The 5,569-nt window shown below is 36.0% G+C and overlaps 1 protein-coding gene across 5 annotated transcripts in view; it reads left to right on the forward strand.

Annotated features, from left to right (window-relative positions):
* Positions 1–522: 522 nt before the first annotated feature.
* The window catches only part of LOC137633996 (oocyte zinc finger protein XlCOF6-like), a 70,461-nt gene continuing 65,414 nt past the window's right edge, over positions 523–5,569 (forward strand). For 3 of the 5 annotated variants that reach the window (XR_011042408.1, XR_011042409.1, XM_068366239.1), the window contains exon 1: positions 523–703. The gene's annotated coding sequence lies outside the window, so the exon portion shown is untranslated. Of the gene's footprint in view, positions 715–5,569 lie in introns of all 5 variants that reach the window. The other 2 variants (XR_011042410.1, XM_068366240.1) reach the window with 1 other exon arrangement.

Here is a 5,569-nt window from a genome sequence, read left to right on the forward strand (position 1 = left end):
GAAAATAGTTAATGCTATTGATAATTTATTAATTAATCTATATTTTAAAAAATATATATGTGAATAATTGAATAAAATAACTCTAAATTAAATAAAAAAAGGAATATATTTTAAGAATTTTGATTTTGGAAATTATTTGTCCAAACGGGAACAAAAATACATATTTATCTATTTCATGAATAAAATAGTTAATGCAATTGATAATTTATTAATAAATCTATATTTTAGAAAATGTATATGTGAATAATTGAATAAAGATAGTTCTAAATTAAAAAAAAAAGTAATATATTTTAAGAATTTGTGAAATTATTTGTCCAAACGGGAAAAAAAATCCGTATTTATTTATTTCATGAAGAAAATAGTTAATGCTATTGATAATTTATTAATAAATCTATATTTTAGAAAATTTATATGTGAATAATTAAATAAAATAACTCTAAATTAGATAAAAAAAAAAAGTAAATTTAGTCCCCAAAACGGACCAAACTTCTTCCTCAGTAAAGTAATGAAGAAGAAGCTATTGTTTACATCGCAACAGCTGTAGTTTGCCTCGCCATTAACACCTCGTTATTTAACGTTAATAACCTGTAATTAACTACGTTTTAATTGATAAATTACTTCCAAAAGAAGGAAGATATCAATAAGAAGTCCAGAAGAACTAACCTAGCCTGCTAAAGGCCTGTAATAACTATTCAAGAGTTCCGTAAGTATAAGGTAGGCTGTATAAAGGCCTTCACTCTTATTATAATTAAAGTTTATTTATGTTTTTTTATGTAATTTCCTATTGATATATATGTAAAGAAACCTTTGATCTTTTTATGTAATTTTTTATGTAATTTCTGACATTCAGATCTCCCTGGACAATTCTATCCTGTTCGTAATACTAATTTGGCAGTTCATTCTAATAGCCAGGCCTTCTCCATCACGAGGCTCAATACTACACAGTATTCTAGAAGTTTTATTCCAGCTGTGACCAGGTTCTGGAATGATCTTCCTAATCGGGTAGTTGAAACAGTAGAACTTCAAAAGTTCAAAGTTGGAGCAAATGTTTTTTATGTTGACCAGGCTGACATGAGTCTTTTAATAGTTTATATATGACATATCTGTTTTGACGTTAGTGTTTTAGATGGTTTTATTGTTAAATTATTCTCATCATATATTTATTTCCTTATTTCCTTTCCTCACTGGGCTATTTTTCCCTATTTGAGCGCTTGGGCTTATAGCATCCTGCTTCTCCGACCAGGGTTGTAGCTTAGGATTTAATAATGATAATAATTAGGAGGTTCTTAAAATGCTGGGAAAGCAAAAAATAGCAAGATATGTTGCGCAAGCAAGGGGGGGAGGGGTAGTGGTTGAAGAGGTACTAAATGACCAGGAACCGACATCATCGACATAGTCAACCAAAGAAAAGTTCGTGACGTCAGCGTACATTTGGTATATATTCAAAGCATATACTAAATTGAAAATGGAGTAATTACTCAAAAGTGTCACTATTTTTTAAATGTATATTTTATATTAGGTAAGTATTTGATATAAATCATATTAAAGTTTTTAAAAAAAAAAAACTTTCGAGAATGACTAGTTTTCCCAGACGACGTTTTGCTACACTAACACCATCTATTGAACGGCTCCCTAAGGATGCCTGCCAATTTCCCACCAATGAAATCAATCACACGCTGCAAAAGTAGTCTCTCTCGTAAAAAGTTTCTTTAAAGAAAATAAGATTTATTGTATTTACCAAATAAAATATACAATTCACAATTAGTGACACTTTTGAGTAATTAATCCATTTTTTTATTCTATATATATTTTGAATATATATCAAATGTCCACTGACGTCACAAACTTCTCTTAGATTGACTCTGTTGACGATGTTGGTTCCAGATTGTTTAGTACCTCCTCCACCAACCCTTTCCCCTTCCCGCAACATTTACTATTCTTTTTTTGCTTTACCAGCATTTAAAGAACCTCCTAATTACTGTTCTAAAAGAGGAGAGCTGCAGGACTGTATAATTTTGGAGTAAATGGAGAGCGTGCTCTTGTAAACAAATACCTTAAGTCATATAAATAGCATAAAGTAATTCTGGTACACAATGTATTATAGTTTTTATTAAAGTTACTTAGGGAAAAAGGTTTCTACTAAAAAAAACAGGTATTTCCTATAGAAAAACAATGTATATATATATATATATATATATATGTGTGTGTGTGTGTGTACTGTAAGTAATGAATAAAATTATGACCTATTTAAGATTGGCAACAATGTAAAAAATTGATCACTCTAACACAAACTAAAAAATATCACTAAGTTTCACTGCAAATAAAAACCTAATTACATACATACATACATATACCAAGGCACTTCCCCCAATTTTGGGGGGTAGCCGACATCAACAAATGAAACAAAACAAAAAGGGGACCTCTACCCTCTACGTTCCTCCCAGCCTGACAAGGGACTCAACCGAGTTCAGCTGGTACTGCTAGGGTGCCACAGCCCACCCTCCCCCGTTATCCACCACAGATGAAGCTTCATAATGCTGAATCCCCTACTGCTGCTACCTCCCCGGTCATCAAAGGCACCGGAGGAAGCAGCAGGGCCTACCAGAACTGCGTCACAATTGCTCGCCATTCATTCCTATTTCTAGCACGCTCTCTTGCCTCTCTCACATCTATCCTCCTATCACCCAGAGCTTTCTTCACTCCATCCATCCACCCAAACCTTGGCCTTCCTCTTATACTTCTCCCATCAACTCTTGCATTCATAATAATAAAGATAATAATAATATGGTGCGGTAGTCAACCCCCATAACTCAAAAACTATGGAAGTCGACCCACCATAACTCAGAAACTTTGTCTTTCCACCATAAATCGTTAATTAAAACGTTCAAAACTCTTTGAGATTCACTATGAGTGTTATTTTCTCCAAATAAGTTATTGAACTATTCTATAATTTTTCCTTATGAACCTCTCTTAACTCGGGCTCTACTGGCAGATGGTATAGTATGAGAGGATATGAATTACAAAAATTATAGGCATCAGAATGAGCCAATTAAGCCTTTTACCCCCAATGGACGTACTGGTACGTTTCACAAAACACGTCCCTTTACCCCCATGGACGTACTGGCATGTCCTTGCAAAAAACTGCTATTTACATTTTTTTTGGCATATTTTTTATAACTTTATGAGAAACTTCAGGCATTTTCCAAAAGAATGAGACCAACCTGACCTCTCTATGGTGAAAATTAAGGCTGTTAGAGCAATTTAAAAAATATATTGCAAAATGTGCTTGAAAAAAAAAAAACGCCGGGGTGTTAAGGGTTGGAAAGTTCCAAATAGCCTGGGGGTAAAATGGTTAAACATTAAATATTAGCCTTGTGATTAGCTCTCAAGGTTATGTTCAAAATTGAAGATTAAGAGTCGGATGCTGAAAACATCATTATTCAAAACACGGCAAAATAAAAGAATTGGAAACTCCTGTGTATTACGCATCTCCCCAAAACAAGAGACACTTTGTGTGCTAATTTGTTCCAAAGGTAGAACAAACCTTTCGTCCTTTAAAATGAGACATATCGCACGTCGGCGTAACCTGGAACAGCCATTAAAGTGAGGGGTACTGTACAATCCCCTGAATGTAAAAGAATTAGCCACTTTTGGTGTTGGCCACATAGCGGAAGGATGTGTCACTCCTCTCTGATTTTTGCCGGCTTTTGAAGGTTTTTTTCCTTCATTTTAGTGTATATAGTTGGCTTAGACACTTCAGGTTGTGGATCACAAGATGTGCTATGTGCGGAAGTGTAATGGTAAACGTAAAACCTGTGGAAGCTAAAGTCGAAGGTGTCGGTAATTATCATGTACAGTGAACCCTCGCTACTTCGCGGTTCGACAATCGCGGATTCACCACTTCGCGGGGTTTTCCCATAACCCATATATATATACATATCGCGGATTTTCCGGAAAATTCGAAAATACCGCGAAATCTGAAGATAACCAAATACGATATTTTGTTACCTGTAATTCCATTAATACTGTAATTATAGTAATATCTGCTCTTACTGATTGTTCATTGCATTACATATGATATATAATTCAGCACAGAAAGAAATAAAACACGAAAAGAGAATGTGATCATACGATAATTCAGTACGTAGTAAAATTAAATCGAACATGAAACGCAAATCAGATGCAGTCATACCATATTAGAATGGTGTGTACTGTAATGGATGTGCTTCTTTTCCATGAATCTTTTGTATGTATACGTACGTAGTACAGTACTGCATCCAATAATATTCTTTGTTGCAAAAATCACATTTCGAATAAGTACTGTAAGCGTACGAGAGAGAGAGAGAGAGAGAGAGAGAGAGAGAGAGAGAGGCGTAAAATAGCGTACGTACGTAAATTTTTATTATTATTGTTATTATTATTATTATTGTTGTTGTTGTTAATAAAATTATTATTGTTATTATTATTAATCATTATTATTATTATTATTACTGTACAGTATTATTATCATTATTTATTATTATTACGGTATTGTACTTAATCTACGTACGTTCAGTGTGCGCGGGACATCTTCTATGAGTAACCAACGCACCATAGTACTGTATAAGACGGGTTGTGATTGGTTCAAGCGCTGATAGATGACGAATCAAAACTCAAGTTTTGTTATCTAGCCTGTGATTGGTGTTTTGCCCGCATCTCCAACCCGCAGCATCAGAGTTCTCGCGGGACTGATCGTTCACTTTCTCTTTCCGCGTATTGCTGAGTAGACGTTCTTAAGTTTGTGAAGTTGAATCTGTGCTGTGTGCGACTGTTTTAAGTTGAACTTTTTGTTGAACTTTCTGTTACAATGGCTCCCAAGCGTTCTGCTTCTAGTAAGGCTGGTAGTGAGCTTAAACGCCACCGAAGAATGATGACGATAGCTGAGAAGGTTACGCTTCTCGACATGTTAAAAGATGGTAGAAGTTACGCGGCCGCCGGCCGCCATTTTGGCATCAACGAATCCACCGTTCGCTACATCAGGAAGGACGAGGCGAACATTAGAAAGACTGCTGCAATCACCTTTAGCAGATCAGCGAAGCGAGTCGTTACAACGCGTAATAAAACGATCGTACGCATGGAAGGTGCTTTAGCTGTGTGGATTGCCGACTGTCGGAAGAAGAACATAGCGTTGGATACGAACACCATCCGAACAAAGGCTTTGAGCTTGTATGAGAATTTTGCGGCAAAGGAACCTCATGACGACGATGGCGACCATGCTGAAGAAGATGATGATGTAGATGATCCTCAACCAGGGACCTCCACTGATTCCCAGCGTCAGAAACAACGTTTTTCCGCCAGCAAAGGATGGTTCGCGAAGTTTCAGAAACGCTTCGCCCTGAAAAGCGTTTCCCTGCATGGGGAGTCTGCTTCCGCTGACACTGCCGCTGCTGAAACTTACGTGAACCAGACTTTCAAGAACATTATCGCTGAAGGGGGATACAAGCCGGAACAAGTGTTTAATATGGATGAAACCGGCTTGTTTTGGAAGAGATGCCGTCGCGAACTTTCCTGTTCAAAGAGGAAGCCAAAG

Source organism: Palaemon carinicauda, chromosome 43 (genome assembly GCF_036898095.1).
Source record: "Palaemon carinicauda isolate YSFRI2023 chromosome 43, ASM3689809v2, whole genome shotgun sequence".
Taxonomy (NCBI): Eukaryota; Metazoa; Arthropoda; class Malacostraca; order Decapoda; family Palaemonidae; genus Palaemon; species Palaemon carinicauda.